This window comes from Polypterus senegalus, chromosome 12 (assembly GCF_016835505.1).
Source record: "Polypterus senegalus isolate Bchr_013 chromosome 12, ASM1683550v1, whole genome shotgun sequence".
Taxonomy (NCBI): domain Eukaryota; kingdom Metazoa; phylum Chordata; class Cladistia; order Polypteriformes; family Polypteridae; genus Polypterus; species Polypterus senegalus.
The window spans coordinates 30,955,828-30,977,346 of NC_053165.1; the positions used below are offsets into that span (position 1 = coordinate 30,955,828).

Sequence of the window (21,519 nt, forward strand, 5' to 3'; positions counted from 1 at the left end):
GTCTCCAGTCCCTAGTAGGAGATGAAACATTGCAACACACCTACCAAATCATAAGCTGTTTCCTTATTTACCCTCAGAAGAGTCTAAATTAATTGAGAGCCAAACAAAAGGTGCAGAAATTGGGCACAGGGGTTAACTGATGGTGATCCTTTACTTTCAATCCACAGATTCTTGATTACACCATAATCTAGAGTCTAGGTAAGCCATTCCATTAAACTGAATGTATTGCCGTGATTCTAGTAACAATCCAGGACTTTCTTAGGATCATGACTTACAATATTATCCTGATGAAAATGTCACTCACAGGTGGGCACACTGCTACCACGAAAAAGGGTGCATGTCAAAGGCAACAATGTTCAGATGGCCTGCAGCATTTCAAATGTTACTCTGTTTGCATGAAAGGACCAAAAGTGGGTCACAGAAACACATTTCACACACTGCCGCCACCACCACCACCACCCTATAGGATAGTGTTGGTTACGCCTTATCTTTGTGGTCCCATCTGTATGAGTTAGCAGAAAACAGGTTCAATCAGAGTGCACCATGCTTTTCCAGCTTTGCGTTGTTTGTGTTCTTTAGACCACTGCTAGAGCACCTTATCATTTTCTGCTGACACCCCATCTGTCTTAAGTAAGAACAAGATGGATATTCTAATGTGAGTCTTTGGCAACACTGTGTTACTCAGTTGTTACAGAATGGAATGGAGACTGTTTGTTATGGTCCACAAGTCAAGACTGCCTTCATCTCCCTCTTTCATCAACAGTCCCTTGCCTATTTCATTACAAGAATTAGTAGCATGTTTGGGGTGTTGTTCCATGCACCAGTGACATTACTGTGAAAGGAAAGTTACTGCTTCTGATTACAACCATGTTAGTGTGTCTGACGAGCAAAACAAAGCCCCTTAAATTTGTAACCTTTCTTTGCACGATCCACTCTTTCAGCTTTCCTGCCTTAAAAAGAACTGCACATGTGATACTGTCACTGATTTAGCAATTATGTTAGAAGGACAAGTGGACCTAATAAAGTAGTCATTGAGGACTAGCAGAGGGTAATAAACAACAGCAATCTCTGGAGAGGCTCCTGATCGCAGCCACATAATGTATGCCACAAATCAACAAGTGACATGTCAGCTGACCGAGAGCAACACACCATACGTTTAACTAATGCTATCTCAGACGTGTAAGATAGGAAAATACAGGATCAGTATTGGTTATTGACGTATGTATGGAACAATTTCCCCCAAAAAAATATTATTTCAAAAGTAAAAATTGCTTTTTCATTCCTCATGTGTCACTGGTATCATTGGGTTCTTCTTTATTTAAATTGTAAAGTAGTCCCTGTCAAGCAGAAGCTCCATGATGGACGTGAAATGTTCTCTAGATGTTTTTTGAGTAGCGCTAATTTATTACTTGAATGTAAACACCTGTTTCTGGGTATTTTGTGATTTTTATTAGCTAAAGGTAACTAAATTACACTTTGATTCCTAGCTTGGATGCCTTCAATATTCCAGATGAGGTTCCTCCAGAGATTCACATTTTCCCTTAATGTTAAAAGACAAACCAATAAACTGAGAAGCCACTTTAAGTTACTTGCACGTGAAAGAGTGTGGGCTTATTCTTGTTTTGTGCCTTTTACTGCCAGGTTAGACCTCAGATCCTAATGACTGTGCGTTTATTTAGCAAATGTGATCAACAGATGTTTTTTATGGAAATATGACATTTATCAATGCAAATGCCTGCATTAAAAGTACACAAGTAATTAAAATATCCTGTAGCCTTTTGTACATATTATAGTGAGAAATCAAGTAAAATGAAACCTTTTATTGGCTAACAAAAAAAGATTACAATATGCAAGCTTTCAAGGCAACTCCTTCAGGAAAAGATGTAATCAACATAAAGATGAAGTCTGTGGATACCACAACTTAATTACTCCCCCAAAAAGGTAAGTGGCACCAGGCCACACAACATTACTATAACATTATAAAATGTGTGTGACAACTAAAATTAGATAGATAGATAGATAGATAGACTCCTGCGTGGAGTTTGCATGTTCTCCCCGTGTCTGCGTGGGTTTCCTCCGGGCGCTCCGGTTTCCTCCCACAATCCAAAGATATGCAAGTTAGGTGGATTGGAGATTATAAATTGGCCCTAGTGTGTGCTTGGTGTGTGGGTGTGTTTGTGTGTGTCCTGCGGTGGGTTGGCACCCTGCCTGGTATTGGTTCCTGCCTTGTGCCCTGTGTTGGCTGGGATTGGCTCCAGCAGACCCCCGTGACCCTGTACTTAGGATATAGCGGGTTAGATAATGGATGGATGGATGGATAATAGATAGATAGATATTTCACTTTATACCCACTGTGGGTGTTATAAATCATTCACTTAATCATCACCCCCCTGAAACACACTATATGCAACCTGTTTTTCTTAAAGTGTTGTCCAGCTCCCATACAGACTCGATCTCAGTCCTGCCTTCACCTGCCCACAGCACAAGTTTATCGCACTCCCACACATCACAAGTTATTGCCCAGCTTGTCAGTTTTTGATAGGTTTTGTTCTACTCTGCATTTTTTAAGGCATTTTCTATTTTTATTCTGCTGACCAGAGTGTTTGAAATAAGTGACTATTTTTTTTTTCAAGTGTGTCAGCTGGTCTGCAATCTCAGGTGTACATTTTATTAATGCTAAAAATAGGCACTGGTGAGAATAAGAGTAAGATTGAATATGTGCAGTGCCTACAAGGTAGAGACTGTATCTGATCCTCTGTTCATGATGGGAAGTATTTTCTTACCTGTATGGGGTAAGAAAACCACTGATGATGAAACAGTGTGATGAAAGCTAACTTGACTTCTGGACCTAAGTGCAGAGAAACAATTCCAAATGAATTTGTAAAGACAGAATTCTGTCACCTATTTTTGAGGTTCTGGCCTGAAAGCTGTTGCAGAAACCACTCTAGAGACTAGTCTATAATTATCATTGGTGTAGCAAATATTAAGCTATCTCTCTATCCAAATATTGGCTTTAACAGCCCACAAGTACTCCTCTGTGATCGATATGATGCCATCCACATCTGCTACACTTATATTCTGCGCTCTCACTTAAATGCTCTGGCACTGGTGAAGAATGTGCAAATATTGACATTGAATCAGTCACTTTGGTAGGATGCATCATGAACAGCCAAGTAATTTCAATAAAACCTTTCCCATACACCACATCATATGACCAATATCCTATGACATCAAATCAGTATTTTTACAGATTATACATACAGTACAATATATAGTAAAAAATGTCTTAGTTTTTCATCTTCAATGACTCTGCCTTTATGGAAAATATAAAAATATTAGTCCTTTTGTTTTGTTTTGGGTTGGGGGGGCTGATATAAATACTTGTGAGAAGGTCTTCTTGGTTTGCAGTGAGGGGTTTGATGTCAGACTCTTACCAAATAATCCAATTAAATAACTAAAATAAATAATTCATTATTAGATAAACAAAAATGCTAACTGCACTTATCTAGCGGCCTACGCTTAATTTATTGTAAGTGCTAGTTTATATTTCACGCTCAGAACGCGTATGCGCCCGCATCATGGCTGCCACGCTTTCCCAGCGTTCATTTGATGCGTCATCTGAGCAGATTCTCAAAAATTAGGGTCTAAGACAGGGGTATCGAACTCTGGTCCTTGAGGGCCGCAGTGGCAGCAGGTTTTCATTCTAACCATCTTCTTAATTTGTGACCAGTTTTTACGGCTAATTACCTTCTTTTGCCTTAATTTTAATTACCTTGACTCAGCCCCCTTAGTTGTTTCCTTTTTCTTAATTAGCAGCCAAACAATGACGAGACACAAAACAAGAATCCATATGACCAGCTCACTTGTGCCCATCAGAAAATATGTGAAAATAAAGAAAGGTGGAGGTCTCAGTAAGGCTGATCTCTCAGCTCACCAAAACATTGTGAGGGTGGTCTTAGAAAACACAGAACCATCAACAGTTCTGGAAATGTCTGCTGTGGCAGAATGAGAGCAGCACCAAGCCATGGAATTAAATCATGAGTTTAATTAACAGCAAGAATCGGCTTCTTATTGTGAAACTGGTTGGAGGCTGAAGCCCCCATTTAGCTGGTCATCTGTTGGCTTGTTTCATGCCTCATTTCTGTTTGGCTGCCATTTAATGAAGAAAGGAATTAATTCAGAGGAATGAATTCTTAAGAACAGGGCTATTAAAATGAAGGGAACAGCAACAACAACAACAAAAACATTTATTTATATAGCACATTTTCATACAAACAGTAGCTCAATGTGCTTTACATAATAAAGAATAGAAAAATAAAAGACACAATAAGAAAACAAAATAAATCAACATTAATTAATATCGAATAAGAGTAAGGTTCAATGGCCAGGGGGGACAGAAAAAACAAAAAAACTCCAGACGACTGGAGAAAAAATAAAATCTGTAGGGATTCCAGACCATGAGACCGACCAGTCCCCTCTGGGCAACAGGAGTTAATTAGCAGTGACAACTGGTCACTGATTAGGAAAAGGGTTAAAATGAAAACCTGCAGCCACCGCGGCCCTCCAGGCCTGGAGTTCGACACCCCTGGTCTAAGACCTGATCCCACCCACACCTTCGAACCATCTGCGTGCTTCTACAATGGGTAATTGGTGCTTGCAGGGCGGGTCACCACTTATAGGGGCGTGCCAATATGCAAAGTACCACGACCGTCAATTTAATAGAACTTGCACCACGCCCATAATTATTCTTTAAAGGGGCGGGTCTCCATATATGACCGGTTATGGGCGTGTCGATATTCTTGCTCTACGACAGTGCACGTACAATTAACTGACGAGCATTCGCTTTCCGTCCATCATTATTCATACGAGCGTGAGTTACGTGTAGTGAGACGGCCTGGTATTTAGAGTTCATTTGTATGTCCTGATTTCGAAGCAGTTTGTAGATGAGCACTGACAATAAAAGAGGGTTGTATTCTGGCCGCGCTGCCAGCAGAACAAGAAGACAAAAGTGGTCGCCCGGGATGAAACACGGCAGCGCCGAGCCTCCTCTGCTGTAAGTGTTCTCTTTCATCGACATTCTCTCACGTCTAATTAAAGCTCGTACTGCGTTACAAATCAATTTCAAAGTGTTTCCCTTCCGAGGCTATAAAATTAACACAAAAGCTGTAAATACAAGTAAAGAGGTACAGTGAAATTGATTTTCCTGATCTGTCTCCCCCGCTCCCCCTGTTACAAGTGGGAGGTGTTGCGGTCTCCGTGAACCAAGCCGGCATACAAAGCAGGTCGGTCTCCCGCCAGAGAGCAGCAGCACTCTCGGTTTCCAGGGCGATATTGATGCTGCCTTTCCAACAGCAGGAGGGTCCCGTTATTTCAGCCCCCATCACGTGCATTTATGTCAAGGAGCATCTGTGTGAGCTGCTTCTGAGTTCTGAATCCACAAGGAGCTCTGATAACGTGACTTTCATAGGGGTAGACCGACCAGTTATCGTGTGCAAACCGTCAGGCTTGCATGATTTTGACCGACCAGAATGACCTCTAACAAGTCGGTACTGACCCATGGGATTCTAGTCAGTATGGATTATTTGGTTGGGATGACCACGAAGATGAAAATCAACCCCAGGAGAGCCTCAGACTGACTAAGTCTGTTTGTATTTGATCGGCCCACATGGCTCTTAAGCTCAATTTAACCCAGAAATAAATTATTCATCCTCACAAAACATGCCTGAAAGCAGCAATCTTTGCTGTCAGCGCCTGAGTGCTAATGTGTCCTCGTGGCGGCTGCACAGAAGAGACTCCTGTGCATTGCTTTACCTGGCCAGGTAATGGATACTTACTCGTACATCTTTAATGGTTTTTCTGACATGCTGACTATTGTTGAGTTGTGATTGAAATAGTGTCTCTTAGGAAGACAAGCTCAGCTTTCACTTTCCAGGGTGCACTACTGTTACGCATCTTAAGTGCAGAGTCCAGTGGCTCAAGACCCACCCAGATGGTCTGTCTGATACGAAAGGGCAGCATCAAAGAGAAGTGGCCAAGGTTTACTCTCTGTCTCGTCCCTGATCAATGACAAAAGTTGGGCACTTAAAGCACAGAGGATGGCACACTTCTTGCAGAGAGGTGTGTTGCATCTTATCACTCTCAGGACTTTAGCTTTTCAATTCAACTTACTTTTTTACATGAACATGTTCACAGTAATGCACATGTTTACAAACCTGAGAGACTGCAAGAACAAAAAAATATAAAGTTCCTAATGAACGATGGTAAAGTAATGGACTGGTGCCACTATATAAATACCCAGATAGATAGATAGTGTCTTTCCTATCTATCTATCTATCTATCTATCTATCTATCTATCTATCATATAGTCTTTTCTGTCTATCCATTTATTTATCATGTAGTGCCTTTCATTTTTATCTATCTATCATATAGTGCTGTTCCTGTCTATCTGATAGATAGGTGCATAGCTAGATAGACTGTTTGTCCCCTGGGGAACAAAGCTTTACAGCGGCTCAAAAAAATATATATAAGTTTTTATTATATATAAGGTATATTGTATAATAAAGAAACAACAAGTTCCCAAAACACACATAAGAACTTCTGGCTTGAATAATAGAGAGCTGCTGCTGTAGGTGGTAGTATGATCTTCAGGCCTGTCCAGATGTGCCACAGGTTTACATGTCAAGTCATTCATATAATATAGAGTGGCATGGTGGCACAGCAGTAGTGGTGCTGCCCTGCAACAGAGAGACTGGACTGAGGTTAATGTTGTGGGTTCTCCCGGTGTGGAGTTTGCACGTTCCCCATGTCTCCAAAGTCATGCAAGTTGGCATTGCTAAGTTTGTTTGTGTGTTCCACCCATGTTGGACTGGCCCCTTGTCCAAGGGCTACTAGGATGGGCTTCAGCTTCCCTGCAACGCTGCTCAGGATAAGCGGGTTTGAAAATGGATAGATGGTAAAGTGAATAATTGGTAATATAAATTTAGCTCTAAGTTGGCTAAAGCCATGTTGTACAATGAAGCTTTCATGAAAAGGCACTATAGGACACATGAATTTGTCAGACAGGACATTCAACTGGTGTCAGATAGCGGAGTGACACTCCACCTTCATGACTTGCTGCTGTGCAGAAGTCTTCATTAAGTCTGTGGTGCCGAACCATCGGGCAGGAAGTGCCCACTGACAATGAGCAAAGGCTTGTAAAGCTGGAACCTTCAGTCTCGTACTGATGTTGGTTTTGTTTTATTGAATCCTTCAGGCCGCTTTGTTCCTGTTGTTGAGAGGTTGTATAAATGCTGGCACTATTTGCATTTCATCTGAATCCTTGCAGACTGGTTGCTCTTGAATCCTCACATGCACACTGATAAGACTGTCTAAACTTTTCCCATCGTTGATACGTGTGCTTATATAACCAATGGCAGACTGACAAGATTATTATGCTCTCAGCCAGCATACTGCTACATTATCTCCTTGCATCAGTAACTATTTAGACTGCTGAGTTTTGCTAGATAAATCTACTCCAATATGGCTTTTTAATACCTCGGACTCGAGATTTCTCCCTAAATGACAGTACCTGAGCTCAATGGGAGTCACCCCATATCTCATATAAGAACATGGCAACCTAATATGTATGTTTACATAGCAGGCAGGTTGGTGCGACATGGGATACTGGGCTGCCAGTGAAACAGTAGCTGCCAGCTTCCCCCTATGAATGTCGTGTGCCAGCGAGCAACTGGTTGCATTCAAGAGGGTGTCATCCCAGGAAACTGCACTCGTTCATGTTTGAAAGATAACAACACACACTCGCACACACTTATTTTTTTTTTTATTTTCTTTATAAATTATTCTTTGGAATCCATACACACATCTGCCCTCACAGTCATTTTGTGTTTTCCACCTACCTTTCTCTTGTCTGCCAGCTTTGTAGCCAGGTTTCTGCACTACATCAAGCAAAGGAGCACTGACACACAACATATACGCCCACACACCACGCTCCGCTCAGCTCACGCTCTGCCATGGTCCGCAGCCTCTCCACATCCACTTCAGGATGCTATGTGGGCGACAGTAATGACATCAGCTCAGCTGTGACCAAGGAAGCTCCCCTTAAATTGTCTTTTCACAAAGCCTGCCTTCCTGTGCTAAACAGCATGTACGTTATTCATCTGAAAGTGCGGTAATTACCTGTTGTGGTAATGACAGATGCGCTGCTGTCACCCATAAAATCGGTCCTGTACCCCTTATAAAGGTGATTAAGAAGCAGCCTCCGTCAGACAACACTGCATTTGTATGAGTGACTAATGGGCACGCTGCACTTGCACTGGTGATTAATCCACACACTCAAGTGAACACACAGCATTTATGTTGGTTGTTAATCTGCATTCATGGAGGTTTTGAATCTGCATTGCCCGTGGGACTTGCTGCACCAATTCTGCTCATTAATCTACAGTCCCAATTTGATGGACACTGCATTTAAAAAGTGTAGCCTTGGCTGGCCACACCACACTTCTGGTGATCATTATTCTGTACTCCCATTTGGAAATGTTGCACTCATACTGAGGATTAATTTGCCATCCCAGCTGGATGCACAACACTCCCATTGATTAATTTGCACCAGTCCCATCAGAATGCAATACACGTGATCCACCGCATTTGTTGAAGCGAATAATCAGCAAGTCCACCATAATACGGCGCATGTGTGGTGGTTTTTAATATGTGGCACTAGCTGGGTACACTGCGTTCATCATGGATATTTTTCTGCAGCCTCAGATGGATGCAACATACTTATACTGTACTTTTGGTTGATCTATACATTAGTTGGAATTCTCTTTCAGACATTACTGGTGATTAATTCTTTGCATTTGTGCTGGAGATGAATCCGTGGGACCATCAGGACCAACTGCACCGATCTGCTGTTTCAGTTGGATGAACTCCACTTGCACTTGTCCACAGTACCACTTATGCAGATGAATAATTTGCACTGCATGACACACTGCATATACAAGTAATTAACACTCAGATTCAGAATTATGCAGTGCACTTGTACTTATTAATTTACATTCCTGTTTGAACATCCTGCATATATGCTGAATATTCTCAGTGGAAGACCTCACATTTACAGTGATGATTAATCTGCAGTTCCAGTTAGACACACCACATTTATTCAGTTGATTAATTTGCTACGTTGGCACAGGTCATTAATTGCTACTCTCTTTTGGGTATTCTGATTAATCTGCAGCTCTAGATGGGCACATTGTGTTTGCACCAGTTTAGTACACTGTGACTCGCTGTCCTTATACTGGGTGTGAATCTGCAGTTTCACTTTGACCCACTTCACTCATACTGGTTTCTGCAGTCTTCAATGGATCCACTGCACTCATACTGGTTGTTAATCTTCATCATGCTTCAGACCTGAGTGAACACCTGGAAAATGCAGTTTAGTGGAGAAAAGTGCTACAGGTGGGCAAAAGGAATGTCGTTCTAAATACAAGATGGGAGACACTGTCCTGCAGGAAACAAACTCTGAAAAGGGTTTTGGGGTTTATGCTGACACGTTTTCATCTTCTACGCCATGTACAGAAGCAATTAACAAGGCAAATTAAATGTTAGGTTGAGTTTTAATTGGGAGGATGATCTGTTCTGCACTAGTCAGGCTGCTTCTGGAGTATTATGTGAAGTTCTGGTCACCACGCTACTAGAATGACATAGCAGCCCTTGAAGCTGTGCAGAGGAGACCAACCAGATACGTCCCAGGACTTGACATGCTCCGACAGTCTCAGAGAATTAAACCTGTTCAGTCACGAGCAAGGAAGACCACATGAAGACCAACACTTCAAAATTCTCAAAGGCATCGATAAAGCAGATCCAGACAAATTCTTTCAGCTAAAAGGCAAATTACGTACTCGAAGACATCAGTGGAAATGCATTCAAGACTGAAGCCAGGAAGCTCTTCTTTACGCAAAGCATTGTGGGAATCCAAGCCGTGCACTTGAAACAGAAACCTTGACAACCTTAATATTGGGACATCTTAGGTAAACAAACCAGCCTGGTGGACTGAATGGCCTCTTCTCGTTTGTCATATTTCTTACGATCTTGAAGATGGATACAGTGCACTTGTATTGATACATCACAGTAAGCTTTTGCTGGTGATTGATCTGCTGGTCTGGCAGGGCAAAATGTATATTAATTTAAGACAAATGTACACACCCGACGAGACACAAGTGGCACTCATACTGGTTATTAATATTTCGTATCAGTTGAATGCACTGCACTTATACTGATTAATTACCAGCAGGCCAGGCTAGATGTCGTACTTGCATGCAGGTGATTTATCTTAAGGTCTGACAGGACATACGTCACTTGTGCTAGTTATTAAACTGCCGCCTTCATTGGACACATTGCATTTATAGTGCTGGTTAATCTGCACAACCAGTTAGACACATGGCCCTTAGAACAGGTCAAATTCTTTTGGCTGTTGTTTCCCAGCACTGTCATTTCATAATTGTGACCCCATCCCCTTTATTAATGCCCACAGAGCTCTTTGCACAAAAAAAAACCTTCAGAGTCTTCTCCTTTGCCATGGCGGAGGGCCAAACTGAGTCCTCATGAAGAGCGGCAGCTAGGAAAGAGATGACACCATCTGATCTGCCACTCGGGCTCCAGCCAATCAGATTACAAAGCTAGGGCGTGGGGGTGTTAAACACTAGTGATCGCTATCTTCCTTCTGTGACCCTATTACAAACCCAGCCATGATTAATTTATTCCTTAGCAGTGCTGCCTCTGAGACTCCATTACTTGCATCTTCACACCTGAGCCCTGCCACATCTTTGGCCCCTGAGGCTTCCATCAATGCCACACTGTAGGCATGGTTGCCGCCTACACATGCTTTATTGCATATGCACACACTTCATTTTCGTGATCAATCAAAGTGTCCTCACTGACTCTTTCTCTCTGCACCATTGACCTTTTATATTATAACCACTGACCACTAAAGGCCTGAAATATCAATTACAATGGCCTACGGGAATTACCTAGAGCACAACTCATCATTTCTAGCTGTGCACGACAAGACACCGTCACACAGCCCTAAGTGACTGAGCCTCAGAGAGAGTTTTCCTGGTTCCATTGTTTCATTATAGTCACAGCTGGAACGGGTAGCCCAGGAGAATATTAAACAAGTAAAACAGCAATTGTGACGCTGCCCTCTCTCATCATCTTTTTATCTACAGCTTCATAGATTGTAGATACATCTCAAAGAAATGTGATGATCACTCCATCAATGATGTAGACAGTTGTGAATATTCCGTGAGCGGTAATAATCTCTGCATAGAGAGCTCCGTGAAAGCTGATTAGTCAGTACAACGAGATCCTCTCTGTGAATGGTCTAGAAGAAGGTGGACTGGCCGGCAGAGCACTGGAGGTGCTGCTCTAAGAGCCCAGGACAACGTCAGTACTGCTGCAGACAGAACACACAGCGAAATGACTGAGAGTAAGTGCTTCCGGGTGCCTGAAACAGCAGAACAATTTATAAAAGTCAGTCCCCGTATATCTTGACAGGCATCTGTACAAAATGTACCTTATTCTCCATATTTTTAGAATATATAATTGGCATCTGTGCTCCCTACCAGTCGCATCGCAAGGCTGATTTCTAATGAATAGCAAAGAAGTTTCTTACTCTTTCGTCTTGGCTGATTTCCAGGCTATTGAAACTAGTTTTATTTGCCGTCACAGAAAAAGTAAGAAATTTGACAAATGAGTGGAGAACTTTCAGTCCATCAATCTTGTTTTTGTTCTCCTTCTTCCACTAATTGTTTGCTTCCAGACACTTCTTAAAAGTTGTCAAGGTTTCTGCTTCAACTACACTCTTAGAAATGAAGGCGCCAGAGAGGTTCTTCAGAGCGATGCTATAGAGGAACCATTTTTGGTTTCCAAAAGACCCATCCACATGAAGGTTCCAGAAAGACCTTTGTTTATTTAGATCTGTCACAGGTTCCATACAGCAAGTGACCATGACTAGATGGTCACAGGTTAGTGAAATACCAAAGGATCACAATTTTAGAAGGATTCTAGCTGCATACAACAACACAGGCTCAGTTCAGTTTTTCTTAAACTGGTAGTGTCCTGCTAGTTCACCTACCAAACATTAGAGATTTCATTTTTTTTCCACAAGTTTTGCAAAGCACATACAAAAAGAACCTTTCCCTGAATGAAATGGCACTTTGTCAAGCAAGAGTTCTTCAATGAAACATACAACCCAGTAAAAAGTCATAAAATGCCATTAACAAACCAGTGTTTTTTAAGAGTGTACATGTCCTGGTAGTTCACTTAAGATTCCCGTGATCGTATGAATGAAGAAGTGCCATGGAATGACATATCTAAGTGCTTATTCACCCCTTGCTCTCATGATATTCCCTAAATTCAAGCTTCAGTGAAAGCTTGTTCCATTTAAATTCAGGGTATATCTCGACCTCAAGGAGCGTATATGCATTTCACCATGCCAGTCCATGACAAAGTGTGCATAAAGCCAACCACACACACACCTTCAGACTCAGATAATGTGCTGGTTTCAGGTTCTGGACTGTGGAAACATCTAAATGGCCTGAGAAAGTCCAAGTGCTGGGGTTAATTAGTTCTTGCTACAGTAGGGATACCTTACAGTTCAAATGATGTTTACTTCCTTTTAAAATATAAAGCCTCAATGGTGAAGTAATGAATGAAAGACAAACCCTTTACCATCAAAAAGGTGCATCTCTTGGATACAGAAGTTCTACGCTTCTGTTCTCCAGTAACCACATTAGTTCTAGTTTATCAGCAGTGTTTTTACAGTTTGTTAAGTGTGGTATATAACACACTTTGAGTAAGAATCTGTGTTTTTGTGAAATATGTGGTTCACAAAAGCTGGCACATGCACATCTGTAGCAAAAGCAACTGTAAGGGGTAGCACATCCCTCTAAAATCATATTATGGTCATGTCTGCTGCATAAGGAAAGAAAAGATTACACATCTACACTCTTCAAAATAAGGGTACCATAGTGGTTTTTTAGAGCAATGTCATAGGTGTACCATTTGTGGTTCCTAAAAGAAATATCCACATGAAGGATCCAGAAAGAATCTTTAAATCTATAACAGGTCCATAAACATTTATGGATGGATGATGATACATTTGTGTAATTCTGATAGGCTCTTGACTTTAAAAGAAGAGGCAAACCTTAAGGCTGTCTTGATCTGTCAGTGTCTGGTTAGGTAGCCTGCTATACAGCAAAGACTTCTGTTTTGTCCACCTATTAAGAACTATTTCTAGGCCCACAGAACTACTTTCATTAGCAAAGAACCCTTCCTGGAATGAACTGGTTCTTTGTCAAGTGATGGTTCATTGAGGAAATGCACAACCTGATAAAATGCCATTAAAGAACAGTTATTTTTAAAAGTGAACTTCTCCACTTCTCTTATCTTCCAGTGACTTGAACTCCTTCATGAATGAACCCATTCAGACTTCACATGGAATCACAGCCTAAAACTGATCAGGGCTCCAAAGTGCTAGTGATACTTAATGCTGCTCAATTCCATATATAACATTCTCAAACCAGCTTAGCGTAGTTTAGAGGTGAGAAAAACTAGAGTATTCCAGTAATATCATATACAAGGAATCCATGATCCATGCTAGAACCCACAAATTTAGCCAGGTTACTACCACCAATTAGCTTAGCATACAAGTTTTGGGGAGTACCAAGAGAAATGCCCCACACAAGCTCAGGGAGGGCATAAAAACAACAGGCAGGATTTGAACTTAGGAGGTTGGATTTCTGAGACAAGAGGATGCACCATTTTGCAGCCACCCATGTGTTACCAGACCTGCTTATTCAGTTCTGTGTCACAGAGATAATAGTGTATATAGTTTAACATTCTCATCCCTGCTTAGCTCAATCAGTGTGGTGGGGGTCAGAGCTTATCCTGGTCCACCACAATTTCTGCTTGGGGACAAATGAAATCTAATCACAGGGTCCATGCAAGTGCACAGCCACACTTGGGCTCATCTTCTTCTTCGTCTTCTTTTGGCTGCTCCCATTAGGATTTGCCACAGCGGATCATCTTCTTCCATATCTTTCTGTCCTCTGCATCTTGTTCTGTTACACCCTTCACCTGAATGTCTTCTCTCACCACATCCATAAACCTTCTCTTAGGCCTTCCTCTTTTCCTCTTCCCTGGCAGCTCTATCCTTAGCATCCTTCTCTCAATATACTCAGAATCTCTCCTCTGCACATGTCCAAACCAACACAATCTCACTCTCTGACTTTGTCTCCTAACCGTCCAACTTGAGCTGACCCTCTAATGTACTCATTTCTAGTCCTATCCATCCTCGTCACACCCAGTGCAAATCTTAGCATCTTTAACTACCTCCAACTCTGTCTGCTGCTTTCTGGTCAGTCCCACCATCTCTAACCCATATAACATAGCTGGTCTCACTGCCGTCCTGTAGACCTTCCCTTTCACTCTTACTGATACCCATCTGTCACAAATCCCTCCTGACACTCTTCTCCACCCATTCCACCCTGCCTGCACTCTTTTTTTCACCTCTCTTCCACAATCCCCATTACTCTGTACTGTTGATCCCAAGTATTTAAACTCATCCACCTTCACCAACTCTAGTCCCTGCATACTCACCATTCCACTGGCCTCCCTCTCATTTACACACGTATTCTGTCCTGTTCCTACTGACCTTCATTCCTCTCCTCTCTAGAGCATATCTCCACCTCTCCAGGGTCTCCTCATTTTGCTCGCTACTATCACTACAGATCACAATGTCATCAGCAAACATCATAGTCCACGGGGACTCGCATGCAAACTCCACACCGAAAGTAACATGAATTGGAAGTCAGCTCACTGGAGCCGTGAGGAAGTGGAGATAACAAATGTGCCACTCTGTATAGCCCATCCATTGTTAAGCACACCTAATCTATTTCAGGATTTCGCTAGAAATTGCAGGGCCCATGCCAGCAGGAATGGGGGAAAATCAGGAACCAACAGTAGACAGAATGCCAGCTCATCATACTTAACGCAAACACCCACACCAAACTCATGGGCACAGTTCAGAGTCATCAATTAACCTAATATGCATGTTATTTCTCATATGGGAGGTAAAGACAAGTATCCACAGGAAAAAATCTAGAAAGACTCAGTGACAGTGAGCAGCACAAGAACTGGAATCAGTGGTGTTTCTTTGATTTGATGGTGTCAGAGTGTTAGCCCCTTTTTCAGGCGTCTTGCTACTCTTCACAGTGTGTTCCAAATTTTGCCCAACCTATTACCTGAGCATCCAACAATTTGTTACGCGTATGAGCGGAAATCAGTGGGGGGGCGGAGGGGAGTTTAGTGGGAGAGTGGCTGATTTGCGGAGGCTTAGGCACCTGATATATATGTACAGAAATGGCAAAAAGATCCGGGGCTTTGCACAATATATTCTGGGCTTAAGCCTCTCAAGCCCCCCTTCCAATAACAGGTAATAAGCAGGTTTCACAATATATTATCCATCCATCTATTTACAAACCTGCTTATCCAGCGCAGGGTTGTGGGGAAGCTGGAGCCTATCCTAGTACCCCCTGGACAAGGAGCCAGTCCAACACAGGAGGAATACACCAACACACTTAGCAATGCCAGTTCACCTAACATCCATATTTTTCCACTCTGGGAGAGGAAACCTTTTTCAGTAATGGGGAGAACATGCAAATACTAGGAACACCCGCAACATAACCTCAGTATGGTCTCTCTGTTGTGGGGCGGCAGCACTACTGCTGTGCCACCCGATATTATAATTTTTATGTGAATGCCTGTACATATGAAACCTGTGCTATCTTTGGACAGGCCTGAAGATCTTACTGCCACCAACTTATATATAATATTTTTTTGATCTATCTATCTATCTATCTATCTATCTATCTATCTATCTATCTATCTATCTATCTATCTATTAACCCATTCACCAATAGTTGTTCAATTGGGACATGGAATTGGATTAAACGTGCTTGAAAATGGATGAATGGATTTTGTCTCCGTGCCAAGAAGCTATTTAGCCTAATTGCAAGAATACATTTAGTGTGGAGACAGACATATATAAAAGTTATTTCAGTGTTGAATGGATAACCTTATTCTATCTATCTATCTATCTATCTATCTATCTATCTATCTATCTATCTATCTATCTATCTATCTATCTATCTATCTATCTATCTATCTATCACCATGAATAACATACACACACTCTCAAGCTGCCTTTTTGCACATGCCAGATCCACTCTGTCTGTCTCTCAGTCCATCCTTTTGTCACCTGCCCCAGAGGAATTGACTTTTCAGAATGGCCTCCCACAAACTGGTGGTTTGTTTTCAACTACAACAAAAATAAATTAAATTCTTCTTTTTGTCATAAATCTGTGAGATAAAACCCACTCTGACACCTCCTCCATGCCCGCTGTTTTGCCTTCACATGTTAATTTCCAGCAAATTTCACAGCTCGCCGTTACATTTGTTAATATATAACAGCTTCAACTTATTTATGTATAAACATCCAGGGAGACTTATCTTTGCATTGCATCTTCTCTGGGAGGGAAAAAAGGTATGAAAGTGGGACAGAAAAGTAAAAGTCCACAAACTGCTGATCCAGAAAATTAAAATAAAAGATGGGCTTTCTTTCCCCTGGCCAAGGAGTGAAATATAGAGCGTCTTATGCAGGCTGATAACACAAAGGAAATGGTCCGAAACCGACGGCCGCCAGCCAACTGAGTAAACTGATTGGTGGGGAAAGTTATTTTCCTGCAGGCTGGGGAGCACCGCGCTGTTATGTGACAAGATTTGGCTTTCTTTTCCAGTTTACTGATTTATCATGAAATGGAAGGGGTTGGTGGAGAGGGGAGATCGCGGCTATCACAGATGCACATTTATATGGTGAGGCTCGCAGTGAACGTCAGACACGCTTGTCTTATTTCATTTCACTTATGGCCCAGCAGCAGGTTATGTCATCACCAGATGACCATCGTAGAAGACCGCGGCCCTCAGCTCAACTTTCACTGTCCATCAATACACCCCACCAGCCCAGTGTAACTCCGTGCTCGCACGCTTTTTTTAACTTCCCATTATGCTTTTTATCTTTTCCTTTCCGCTTTATGAGTGCAAACCACTTTATAGCAGTCACTTACGCTGGTGTGCTTTAAGAAAAGGAAAAGCCATTGAACAAAGAGCGTAATTCGGAGGCGGTGCCGAAGCTAAAACACCCCGGAGCGCCCGCACTGGGCTGCTTGTCGGTCCCAGCTACAACTGCGCAGTCTGCCCCCTCCGCTAAGCCTGCCAAATGGCAGAATCAGAGCAAACAAAGGGCAGCACATTAGTCAATTAGATTTAGAAATAATCCGTAACGATCGTGTGTCAACCATGGCCATCTGTCCAGCACCTCGCACAATAACGACCCCCACATGCGCCACCCCGAGCGGCGAAATCAACCCGCACATGTGTCAGCGGGTCCATCCGCCAGGTAAAAGATAAATAGCTGCCAACTCCTTCGTTCATTCTCACCCCGTAAAGAAACAAGTGGAGCCCGACCCCTTTGGCAAAGTCGGGGCCCAGGACGCCCAAAGGGGCAAAGAGCCATCAAGAAAGATTGCGCGCGAGGGGATGAGAACGCAGAGCATGAAGACCGAGAGATACTTCTGCCGGCACGGGAAGGGGATGCAGTAAACACGAATTGGTAGAAGAACCGCCAGGTGCGACCTGTCAGAAAGGCACCAGCGACCACCTTAAAAAGTGCACTGAGTTACTGCGCTGATTCGAAGCGAAATGCGTCTGGGGAGACTGGAAGATGGAAGAATGAGAGAACCTCAGGGTGGGGAGTCCCCACCCTGGTGACCTTCTCCCGCAGTCAGTTAGCAATCAAAGTGCATTATTTAGCGAGGATTGGGGCGGCGTAATCGTTTCGTTTTCTGTCACTCCGAATGAATCAATCAAACACAACAGGAATTAAAAAAGAGAGGTGGCAGGGCTCACTTATCAAAGTCCGTTACATGCAGACAGGAGGCGACCCCCGCACGACAGCGTAGAACCCACTGAGCCGAGATGCCATGGCTCACCTCCTCTTTTTTTTTTTCTTTCAACTCACCGCGATGCTGTCTCCATCCGATCCCGGCGGAGCTAGGCGAGCAGGGGGCAGCGGGGTCCCCGCCTGGCCAGCGCCTGCTTAGTGACTGCTCCAAGTGGCTGGCTGCCCGATGCGCTCAGCTCTGATCCCAGCTCGCTGCTGTGTACTTGCGTAGCGCACGCGCGCGACTCTGCTCAACGGGAGCGCGCCTAAGGGGCCGCGCACCGAGGCTGGAAAAGGCGACTCTACCCGCTCTGCTCCCCAAACCCAGTCCAACATCGCCCCCTGCGGCATGTTCTATTGAAAATTATGGGCTGGCTGCACTAGTAACCCGAAGGTTCAGATCGAGAAGTGCTGATAGGAGAAGGCTCTTTATTTAGTGTGACACTGACTGGATTGCAGTGGGAAAACATATGAAACACTAGGGTGAGACATGCTGATTCTTGATCATCTTTTGGAATGTCCTCACTAGTGAAAGAGATTAATGTGAGTAAGAACCATTTTCATAAAATGTCACCATAAAGCAAAAAACAACACCCATGCTGCATGGTAGATAGCCTTGAAATACCAATTCAGAATTCCAACTGGTTTGTCAGACCTACAGGGAGATCCATCAGTCAAGTTTTTTTTTTCTTTACAACGCCTAGATCTTCTGGCAGTTAAGGGACTCTTTTAAATTGCCCTTTCCAGTTCTAAGAGACATTGGGTTGTGGGAGCAAAAGCAGTTGTGGATGAAACAATTAGAAGAAGGTATCAGGAGTATTGTGTGATGGAAGAATTAAGTAAAAGTTTAAAGGTAAGGATCATAGTAAGACTGGCAATGATGTATGGAGCCGAGACATGAGCAATAAACAGAGTGCAGCAGAAGTTAGATGTGACAAAAATGTTGAGATGGATGTGTGGAGTTACAAAAAAGGACAGAATGAGACAATCAGAGGTACAACGAAGGTGGGAGAGATAGCTAAGAAAGTACAGGTAAGTAGATTGAGTTGGTATGGACATGTGATGAGAAGAGACAATGAATGTGTGTTTAGTGAAGGGAATGAGAAAGGGAGGAAAACCAAAGTGGAGATGAGTGGATGCATTAAAAAAAGATATGAAAGAAAAGGGCATGACTGGCAAGGAGGTGAAGGACCGAGTTGTTTGGAGAAGTTGATCAAGCACATCGACCTCACATTAAAAAAATGACAAAGTAGAAGAAAAAGAAATGATTCCAAAACAATAGTGAAATCATTATTTATTGGTCCATGCAGGCCCCATTATATTGGGTAAAACCTACATGAATGGTGACACAAGCGGCTATCTGTTGTAGTAAGATATCATTCAGGTGGGGTCTTGTGGCACACCCAACCAAACATTGTGTGGGAAATGGAATGGTCAGTGAACAGTTATCTGGTGCCGAGGACATATTTGACCGGTGAAGTGTGCGATTGGCATGTGGATATTCCCAAGAGAGTGAACTATAGCAGCAAGTAAGCAACCCATGCATGAGAGTCTTCCTGACATTGAAAGTGCACTGCTACCAATCTGATTTTAGTAGCGGACGACATTCTTCACTCCTTGAGACTGACACAAGGCCAGACATGACTCGTAATGTCCTCAGCATGGAATCCTACCCTAGTGACTGGCAAGGAGCAAACTAGCCAAGGCATTCCTCATTGACTCATAGTGGCTATAACATCTCTGCGCACAGTAGAAATTGGTGATCACAATATGGTAGGTGGACTGCAAATACCAATGATTGGGCTTACCTTAATCAGGATGACTTGGTCTCAGTAATGCATGTGTCAGTCATGCAAATTATTTTCTTGGTGTTTTAGCCACATCACAAATAATTATTACTAGGAAACGCGTGGACCTCTGGTCCTCAGATAAATATGGTTCATATCAAGCAAGCTGAACATTTGCATTTCGACCACACATTCTTTTGTATTCAGTATTATACAAATACCGCCCCCCAGTGAGCATTTCGATGATGTGACTATCAAAGGTAGTGCTCCTCGACCAAACATTAATGTAAGGATGTCAAAGCAATGTTACTATATGGGCAGAAGTTGACAATCTCATTTCTCTGTCATTGTTGCTCTTACATTTCTGTACCGTGGAGTATGTCTAGTATGTCGATGAGTATTAGCCAGCTGGTCAATAGGTCCATTTTCAGGCTTGTCTCTCATCGTTCTTCATCAGTGAAACTCCTCCTTTGTTTGGATTGCCGCTCATTAGATGGCACAACTGGAGTTTGTGACGATGCGGGTTTGGCTCCACACTCCCATCGCTATTCGGGAGCCCTTCAACCCAACACCGTCGGTAATATCACCGAGTGAGCTAGACAGTGGAGGCAACAACATAGCAACATAGCAAGGGGATGGTATAAAAAGGTGCATAAGTGCTTTTATTTAAAACAGTCCATCAATCAAAAACAAAGTGTTCAATAAATAAAGTGCAGTGCTTCAAAAATAGTTCAATAAATAATCCATAAAAACACGTGGAGGTAAAAACAATAGAAAAAACGATCCTTTAAATTCAGAGGTTAAAACGTTCCTCAGGAAGCAGTCTTCTAAAAGCAACAATAAGCCCGGTGCTTCTTCTGTGCTAGAGTCCCACCTGCTTTTCCCGACTAGGCTTTGCAGCAGGCGAGACGCTCTCTGCAGCTGCCCTTTTCAACTCACACACAGGTCTGGAGACCTCCCGATCCTGGCTTCGGTCTGGCACTCATCCCAGGCCTGAGACTTGGAACCTTGATTTCCAGGACGCCCATATCAAGGTCTTCATCTCCAAGCCTTGTGACTCCCGCTGCCTTTCCGGTCTTCTACGGCCAGTCGCCTTTCCCTGGTCGCTCCTGCTACCTGTTCACTCAGCGGGAGCGACGTCAACTATGACTCCTGGGCGTTGGCCTTACACCCAGCTTCCTCGCAGCTGCCTGCGAGCGCTCGTTCGCTCGCCCACACGCGCCGCGTGTCTGTCCCTCTCTTGCACCGCCTTGCTTCCTCGCTCCCTGTAACTTCCGTTCTCTTTTCCTTTCTCTTGTTTTTCCGATCTGTTCCCCAACCGACTCGCGCTTCTTTTAAACAGCGAGGGGCCATAGCAGCTGCAGCACATTAGCCACGGGAACAATCACGGATGTGGGCAGTCCCTCACCTGTGCACACGGATTTCTCACTGAATGCCCACACCGCAGATCGCCCCGCGGCTTGCTACAACCACTATGCCCCCTCATGAAGCCGCCTCGAGTGCAGTGATTATCTATTTAAAAAGAAACGGCCTTTGCTCAGCGAGCTGTGGACCCATAACACCACAGAGTTCTTTTCCACATGTGCATTCTGTTTCCTGTACTCTAATGCACAGCAGATGGCACTGCTGTTCTTCTTCCTATGTCGGACCTAAGCCATGCACTTCATGCTCAGCAGATGT

General features: G+C 43.2%; 1 protein-coding gene across 1 annotated transcript in view; it reads right to left on the reverse strand.

Moving 5' to 3' along the window:
* The window catches only part of slc8a2b (solute carrier family 8 member 2b), a 63,655-nt gene extending 45,380 nt beyond the window's left edge, over positions 1–18,275 (reverse strand). Inside the window, exon 1 of the mRNA XM_039770937.1 lies at positions 18,131–18,275. The gene's annotated coding sequence lies outside the window, so the exon portion shown is untranslated. The remainder of the gene's footprint in view (positions 1–18,130) is intronic.
* Positions 18,276–21,519: the final 3,244 nt, after the last annotated feature.